The sequence below is a fragment of the Primulina eburnea genome, chromosome 15 (genome assembly GCF_022965805.1).
Source record: "Primulina eburnea isolate SZY01 chromosome 15, ASM2296580v1, whole genome shotgun sequence".
In the NCBI taxonomy this organism is placed as follows: Eukaryota; Viridiplantae; Streptophyta; class Magnoliopsida; order Lamiales; family Gesneriaceae; genus Primulina; species Primulina eburnea.
The window spans coordinates 13081991-13091834 of NC_133115.1; positions in this window are offsets into that span (position 1 = coordinate 13081991).

A 9844-nucleotide genomic window follows, 5' to 3' on the forward strand; every position below is an offset into this window, starting at 1 on the left:
CTCCCCATATAGACAGTGTCTCCAAATCTTCAGGGTGAATACTATGACTGCTACTTCGAGGTCATGAGTCAGATAATTTTTCTCGTCAACCTTCAGCTGTCTGGACAAATAGGCTATCACTCTGTCATGTTGCATGATAAATGCGCTCAAACCTAACTTCGAAGCATCTGTATAAAATACATAATCCCCTTGCCCTAATGACATTGCTAGAATTGGGGCTGAAGTCAATGCTTGCTTCAGCTTTTCAAAATTTTCTTGGTATTCTGATCTCCAGATGAATTTGGCATTATTCTTCGTCAAGGCGGTCGAGGGTACCGCAATAGAAGAAAAACCCTGAATAAACTTTCTGTAGTACCAAGCTAATCCCAAGAAACTGCGGATCTCAGTCACACTCTTAGGAACTGGCCAATCTCTGACTGCCACAACCTTGCTAGGATCGACCTCAACTCCATTTCGGAAAATGATGTGGCCAAAGAATGCCATTCTAGCTAACCAGAACTCACATTTACTGAACTTGTCATACATCTATCTGTCCTTCAAAGTTTTTAGCGCAGTCATCAAGTTCTAACCCTTCTCCTCTCTACTCTCTGAATAGATCAGAATGTCATCTATGAACACTATGACAAACTAATCCAAGTACTGCTGAAATACGCGATTCATGAGATCCATGAAGATCGTTGGTGAGTTAGTCAGTCCAAAAGGCATCACCATAAACTCATAGTGCTCATAACGCGTCCTGAAAGCCGTCTCTTGAATATCAGACTCTCTCACCTTCAGCTGGTGATATCCTCATTGAATATATATTTTCGAAAACATTGATGCTCTCTGAAGCTGATTGATCGAGCAAAACTTGCACAGTGAACTCCCCAATAAAATATGATTTTGTATGCTCAAAAATTAATCGCAAGTGCACGATGTCAAGTAATAATATAGTGTACGTGAGTACGAGTATCGTTCCACTGAAGACTGTGTTTTACAATTATTATTTTCAGTTATTTAACATTTAGCAACGAAAATTGAGTTGATTGTTTTATTACTACTAAAATCAAATAAGAATGCAAATAAAATGATTCAAAATCAAGCAATGAGATATAATGTCTAAAATGGTTGAGTAAAATTCAATGAAAAATGGATTTGTTGGGAATCTCGGTTCACTTATCCCTCGTAATTAATTAATCCGTTCGATCGTGATCTACGCTTCCGACAGGATTTCCTAATATATTGAACACACTCTCTCGAGCTATGCCAAACTAATTCCACTCAATGAAGTAATTAAATATCTTTAATTATTTATCACGAGCGAATCGCATTTCGATCTATAAAATCCCCTAGTTTTCGACCCTTAGGACTATGACTATCGGCACGTATCCAATTTCATATATCTATGTAAATTGTAGATCCGCGAATTCTACTACTCGATCCTATCACTCGTTATTCTCTCGAACTCACTCGTGATATGAAAATGTCGTTAAAGTTAGCTATGCTTTAATGACACGATAAAACAGTAGTAAAATCAAGAATAACGCACAATCAAAATATAAATTAATTCAAACCACGTTCGGGGTAGGATCCCCTTTAATCCCAACATATAATGAAGTTAGCTACTAGAATTCATTGTAAAAGTAAATGCAACAATGTTTAAAATGAAAGAAACTAGATTAGAAATACTAGACGAGACGAAATCTGCGAAGAACGGTGCTCGGAAAGCTTCAAATCTTCAATCCAAGCGGAAAGTTCTCTCCAAAAGCTTGTGACGGCTGCAAAATCAAGTCTGAATCCCTCTCAAAGTCGACCAACAGACCTTCCATAGCATTCTCCCCTCAGAATAAGGTAAGGAATCGCACACAATATCTTTCCAAAAATAGGTGGCGCTCGGGCGGTAGAATAGTACCGCTCGAGCGCCACACCTTCTGTAAAATCTCATGGGATGCGCGGCATTCGCGCTCGGGCGGTAGAAAACTACCGCTCGAGCGCGTACTCTTCTGTAATTGGGCATTGTAAAACATCTCTCGCGCTCGGGCGGTAGAAAATTACCGCCCGAGCGCCGACCTTTCTGTCGAGATGCTTCGGCATTTCTCTCCTCGCGCTCGGGCGGTACAATTTCACCGCCCGAGCGCCAACTCCTCTGCCCTTTTTGTCTTGACTTGGCACTTGGCTCCGATTTTGGTTCTTCCGGTCGTGTTTCCTGCAAATTCATCATGCCCGAGTGAGATAGGATAAAATGCAAATATTTATTCTAAAATGAACAGAATGTGATTGAAATAAACGATGCGCAATGCAAAACACACACAGACTAATGCAATAAAACACGTAAAAACGACACATATCAACCCCCTCATACTAACCTTTTGCTTGCCCTCAAGCAAAATAGGTTACAACCCACAACCAAAATACGAAATAAACACAAAATAAAAGAATTAAACTAACGAACTTGATGGTGAAGTAGCAAACTGGTATCTCCTGCCTCAGTGGGTGTTTGAACCACATTCAATTAGTCACATCACAACATTCACCAATACCCCTTTTTAAAGCACCTTATAACCTTTTGATTTTGACCAGAAAGTGTGGTCGTGTGTGCGCTGTGGGTCTCACTAGCTTGTGCTTTAGACAGTTTCATTTGCAAATCATGCGAGCCACCAAATCAACAGTTCAATGCAAGTTTCCCTATCCCGAGTTCTGTTTCTAGTCGTGACCAACAAGTGAACACAAAGCGGCTAATTTTCAAGGTTGTACACCAGGAATTAGAGAGTCAATATCATGAGGTTTCGAACAGCTAAAGAAGATGGGACGTACACTGATCATTTTCATTATGCACTTGTCAGAATTTTTATCTGACATTCCTCAACGCCTTACTTCTCCATCTATTTAGCCTTGGGATAGGATTTCATCCCTTTTTGGCTCCCCCACACCTTACATCCCCTTTTTTCATTTACAACATTATTGTTGTAATACTTCTTTTTTTTTTTTTTTGGTGCATAATTTTCTCAAGTGTACTCCCTAAGTTTTTAGTATATAGAATGTTTGTTTAGTTGGCTTATGGATAACTCATGAGGTATTATGCACAATTGGGACGAAAGTTATTCCGGTGGGTTCAAATGATCTATGCTATTTCATGTCACTAGTCGGTCGCGACTGTCAACAAAATTCATTCAAGTTCAACTTGCATCTCATGTCATTTCAGTTCCTCCCACAGAATCTTAAACTCGACTATCGTGTACACTACTAATAATACCCACAATGTACGCATATACAATAAACATTTCATTTCACTGGGGTATTCATGACGTGTGATAAAACTAAGTAACATGCAGTCCATTCATCCACAATCATCATCGGCTACCAATTAACTAATTTCACCATCACGGCTACTCATGCAAGACACAGACGAATGCAAACAAATAAAAAGATGTACAACGACCCCCTCATACTAGAAGTGTGCAATGTCCCTATTGCACAAAAGAGGCAGACACAGAAATGTAAACACAAATGCATACTAATGAGCATGAAAGTTAAAACATGCTAGAAATAAACGATAAGAAAGAAGACAGAAAGCGGTAAAGAAATAAAAGTGCGAAGAAGGGGAAACAGTAAACTCCCCTGGTCAAGACTCGTCGTCGTCGTCGTGCTCGGGTGGTGGCACTCCGGCAGCGTCCCCCTGCTGAGAATAATCATACTGGAACTGGAATGGGGGAGGAGGTAGCGGAGTCGGTGGAATGGTCGACGGGTCAACGCCCCCGTGCACAAGCAACGAGCGCATCATGGAGTCAATGTGAGATAAATGGTCTGTGACGTAAGAGTTGAACTGACTCTCATGCGCTTGGAAGGCGAGATTTTCATCCATCTTGTCATTCTGAGTTCGTCTGCGGGGTTGTGGTGGGCAATGGCGTGGGATGGCAGTGCTAGATCCACCGGCGTCCTCCTCCCGAGGGGGAAATTCACTGATTCGCTTAGCTCGTTTCCGCTGGAGGTCTTCGACACAAATAGGCTTCATGGGCTGCAACCACTCCTCATCATCGCGAAATACGACTCCCGCTCTAGCACACAACTCGGAGATAATGGTGGGGAAGAACAGGCCCACATGACTGTTGTGGGCACTTAGTGTGATTTGTGAATTGATAAGTGTGCCCACGTTGATGGCGTATCCCTCGGTCAAAGCATAAAGCAGCACCGCCCGCTCTTTCTGGACCTCGCTCTTATGCGAGACCGGCATCATTCTCCGAGCCACAAATAAATACCAAAGGGCAACTTCGGCTTTCAAATACTTCTCGTCAAAACAACTCGGCGAGCCGCCCAATGGTTTCCATATTGCGCCCGGATGGCACAACGTAGCGAGAATCGTGTCGTAATTCGGGTCGGTGACTAGTGCCTGGAATTGAGAGTTGTCCACTTCCGCTATCTCGAACAGTGCGTTGATTGTGACCGAGTCATATGGTACATGGCGACCCTCACAAAAACCACACCATTTCTCCCCTCCGCCGCATTGGCATAGTATTCGCGAACCACTGAGACTACCGCCGCCTTAGGTTGATCAACGTATTGTTCCCATCCACGCCTTTGCAAATCAACAATAATATCCAAGTATCTGTCCTCTAACTGTCGCCGGACTCCCCTCTTGGCTATTGAGTTGCGGTGAATTTTGGCATGCTCGTATCGAGCCCTAGCCTCCATACCAACAAAATGTGTTCTATCAAATGAGGATGAAGAGGAGGAACTAGGATTACCTCTTTGCTTCTTGGGAGCCATGGGATGAAGATGGAGATGGTGCCATGAATTGGAGAGGGATGTTCTTGCTTCTTAAGAGAGAGTGTGCCTTGCCGCCGGAAAGAGGAGTGGAGATGGTGGTGCCTGCACAAGAGAATCGAGAAGAAGAAAACAAATTGAGAGGAGTTAGGGATTTGGGGGTGAATTTGGGGAAAATATTTCGTGCAGAATGAGGAAAGGGGAAGGGGTTCCGCGCTTTTAAAACTGTCGCGCTCGAGCGGTAGAAAACTACCGCTCGAGCGCGAACCTCACTGGAGTTTATTTTTCATAGGTAAGCTCTCGTGCTCGGGCGGTACAAAAATACCGCCCGAGCGCCAACCTCTCGGGAAAATTTTGTTCACGAGGTAGACGTTCGCGCTCGGGCGGTATAAAATTACCGCTCGAGCACGAACCCCTCTGTTTTTTTCTTTAAAATTTTTTGTTATTTTTTTTAAAAAAAAACAAGAATAAAATAAAACAAAAACAAGAGAAAATAACTAAATTGACACGAAAGAAAATCTAAATCAAATGCGAGAAAAGGGAAGAAAATAGTTCTCAATTTATAGTCGAGAGCTTGACTGTCGGTCTGTCTCAGTTCGGCATGTCTTGGAACCGGGTGATTCCAAGTTGTGGCTCAATTGTGCCACCCATGTAGTGCTTCAGGCGATGGGCATTGACCGTAAATGTCCCATCCTTCCCATCTTTCACTTCTACAGCTCCCGATGGATAAACCTTTGAGATCACGAATGGACCAGACCATCGCGACTTCAATTTTCCTGGAAATAGTCGCAACCGGGAGTTGTAGAGTAGGAAACTTTCACCTTCTTTGAACTCTCTCTCGATGATCCGCTTGTCATGGGCCTTCTTCGTCTTTTCCTTGTAGGTTAGTGCGAGATCATAGGCCAGATTCCGGAATTCCTCCAACTGATCTAGTTGAAGTAAACGTCGTTCACCTGCATCAGTAAAGTTAAAGTTTAGTGCTTTTGTTGCCCAATATGCCCGATGCTCTAACTCTACAGGTAAGTGACATGCTTTACCAAACAATAATCTATATGGTGTCGTGCCTATTGGTGTTTTGAAAGCAGTCCTATATGCCCAAAGAGCATCATCTAATCTCACCGACCAATCCTTCCTACTGACACCTACCACTTTCTCCAAAATTCGCTTTATCTCTCGGTTAGACACCTCAACTTGCCCACTCGTCTGAGGGTGATAAGGGTAGAGATTTTATGTGTGACACCATATTTTCTCAAAAGTTTTTCAAAGAGTTTGTTGCAAAAATGCGTGCCACCATCACTAATGATTGCTCGTGGTGTTCCAAATCGGTTAAAAATGTTTTTCTTTAAAAATTTTAGGACCACTTGAGCATCATTAGTGGCATACGCTTCCGCCTCTACCCACTTAGACGCATAATCAACCGCCACCAAGATGTATTTTTTCGTGAAAGAGCTGGGCAACGGTCCCATGAAGTCTATTCCCCACACATCAAAAACCTCACATTCAATGATATTATTTAACGACATTTCATGACGGTTAGAGATGTTACCTGACCGCTGGCATTTATCACAGTGTAGCATATAAGAACGAGCATCTTTGAAAAGAGTTGGCCAATAAAAGCCACATTCAAGTACCTTGGATGCCGTCCTTGTTGGTCCGAAATGACCACCTACCTCACGGTCATGGCAATGGTTGAGTATTTGATCAACTTCTTCCTCCGCAACACACCGTCTTATCATGGAGTCTGCACAAATTTTAAACAAAAACGGTTCCTCCCAAAAATAGTATTTCACGTCAGAAAAGAATTTCTTACGTTGGTGAAACGATAGGTTTGGTGGAGGTGTGCCTGTGACAAGAAAGTTAGCGAAATTTGCATACCATGGACAATTTCTCACCTCAAAGAGTTGCTCATCGGGGAACCAATCATTGATAGCACGATCGACAGAATCATCACAAATAAATTCTAATCTAGACAAGTGATCCGCCGCAACGTTCTCGACACCCTTCGTATCTCTTATTTCTAAATCAAACTCTTGTAACAGTAAGATCCACCGAAGTAAGCGTGGCTTTGCATCTTTTTTAGCAAGTAAGTATTTAAGGGCAGAATGATCAGTGAATACAATTACTTTGGACAAAACAAGGTATGCATGAAATTTGTCAAGTGCGAATACTACCGCAAGTAATTCCTTTTCAGTTGTTGCATAATTCAATTGAGCCTCATCTAAGGTCTTACTTGCATAGTAAATTGTGTGAAATACCTTATTTTGCCGCTGGCCAAGTACGGCCCCCACTGCAGTGTCACTGGCGTCGCACATGATCTCGAAGGGCAAGTCCCAATCCGGTGCCACCAAGACATGAGCCGTCACCAAGCGCTCCTTTAAATCCTCGTATGCCTGCAAACAGTTAGAATTAAAATCAAAGGGCATATCTTTCATAAGTAGAGAAGATAGAGGTTTGGCAACTTTAGAAAAATCTTTGATGAACCGCCGATAGAAACCGGCGTGGCCTAAAAAACTTCTAACTCCCTTTACTGAGGCTGGTGGTGGTAGGTTCTTTATGACTTCAATTTTTGCTTTGTCCACCTCAATTCCTTGCTCCGAAACCTTGTGCCCTAAAACAATCCCCTCTTGTACCATGAAATGGCACTTTTCCCAATTGAGCACCAAGTTCGTCTCCTCACATCTTCTCAACACGGATCTCAAATGCTGCAAGCACTCATCAAACGTTGCACCAAAGATATAAAAATCATCCATAAATATTTCAAAAAAGGTTTCAATCATATCATGGAATATAGCAGTCATACAGCGCTGAAATGTAGCAGGTGCATTACAAAGACCAAAAGGCGTTCGGCGAAAAGCAAACGTGCCATAAGGACAAGTGAAAGTGGTTTTCTCTTGGTCCTCAGGTGCGATTGTGATTTGATTATATCCTGAATACCCATCTAGAAAGCAATAAAATTCATGCCCCGCTAATCTCTCCAACATTTGATCAATAAAGGGAAGGGGAAAATGGTCCTTACGGGTGGCATCATTCAACTTCCTATAGTCAATACACACTCTCCACCCCGTAATAGTTCTCGTGGGAATAAGTTCATTCTTTTCATTTGTGATCACCGTAATCCCACCTTTCTTAGGCACACATTGAACCGGACTTACCCAAGCACTATCGGAGATAGGGTAGATAATACCTGAATCGAGAAGCTTAATAGTCTCCGCTTTCACTACCTCTTGCATCTTTGGATTTAGTCATCTTTGAGGTTGCACGAGAGGTGAGTACTTCTCTTCCAACAAGATTTTATGCATGCATATCGATGGACTGATTCCCTTGATGTATGCCACCTTCCAAGAGAATGCACTTTTGTGCTCTTTGAGAACTTGCAACAATTTGTCCTCCATAGCATCTGTCAAAACAGTAGAAATAATGACAGGAAATGTGTCACCTAGGAATACGTACTTTAAGTGCGGAGGTAAGGGTTTGAGCTCAAACGTCGGTGGCTCCTCGATGCTCGACTTTGGAGGGATCAAATCTCTGCGTTCTCCTAGGTCCTCCAGTCGCATCTTCATTGGCTTTTTCCATGGATGGTTGGCATTGAGATGTGCCACAATTTCAGTTTTTTCATTGTCCAATTCCTCTTCTCCCAACTCAGTAGTGATAGTGGCCTCCAAAGGGTCCCTAAAAGCATCCTGCACATAGTGAGAAACAAGAGAGTCAAAAGCATCAATTCTAAAACAGCTATCAGACTGCAGTGTGTGCTTAAGTGCATTAAAGACATCAAAAGTAATCTCCTCCTCGTCCACTCGCAATCTCAACTTCCCTTCTTGAACATCAATCAGTGACTTGCCAGTCGCAAGGAATGGTCTCCCCAAAATGAGAGGCATCTCGGTATCCTCCTCCATGTCTAGCACCACGAAATCGGCAGGAAAAATGAATTTGTCCACTTTCACTAGCACGTCCTCAATCACTCCGCGCGGGTACTTGACAGATCTGTCAGCCAGTTGCAAGGACATCCTTGTCGGCTTAGGCTCGCCCAACCCAAGTTTCCTAAACACAGAAAATGGCATCAGATTAATACTTGCACCAAGATCACATAATGCTTTATGAAAAACAACATCACCAATCATGCAAGGAATAGAGAAACTCCCTGGGTCTTTTAGCTTCGGTGGGATTTTGTTTTGCACCAAAGCGGAGCAATTTTCAGTTAAGTTCACAGTCATGTGACCCTCTAACTTCCTCTTATTTGCTAAGATATCCTTCAAAAATTTAGCATAACTAGGCATTTGCATAAGAGCATCGGCAAAGGGAATATTGATATGCAACTTTTTAAACACCTCAAGAAACTTACCGAATTGTGCATCTAGTTTTGCTTTTTTAAGTGCTGCAGGGAAAGGAGGAGGTATAACGATTTTTTGTTGTGCAGTGGGTGCTAGTGTGGAGTTAGAAGACTTACCTTTAGATGTCGCGGTTTGCTCATCCACTGTTTGAGTTTTCTCTTTTTCCCTTGACTCCAAAACTTTCCCACTTTTCAACTCAATAGCCTTCACTTGCTCTTTTGGATTCGTCTCTGTGTTACTTGGCAAGGTGCCTTGCTCTCTACTTGCTATCATCTTTGCTAATTGACCAATCTGATTTTCAAGTCCCTTAATCGACGCATCCTGATTTTGAAGTCTAGTTTCAGTGGATGAAATAAACTTAGACATCATTTGCTCCAAGTTGGACTTTTCTTCTCTAGGAGGATCGGATCTGTACATCGGTTGTTTGCCATATTGTTGTCCTCCTTGCGGTCTAGTCTGACTGTTTTGACCGCCCCATGAGTGAAAGGGGATCGGTTACGGTGGCCGGAAACGCAACGGAAGCACAAAAAATTTCGATTTTAGCATAATAATTTCGGCCACCTTGAGTTTGTGTAGGAAATACAATATAACACCAAAATGACATTCATAGTGTGTTATAGAAATAGTTACCTATCAACCTCTTAAGGTTGATGATGGCTCCAACTTAGTTGATATACAACTAAGCTCTTGATGGCAAGACAATCTACAAGCTTCACCTTGTTCTTGAATCTTTCCTTCAAAATTAGGCCCACCACTAGCAAACTAGAACCCCTTTT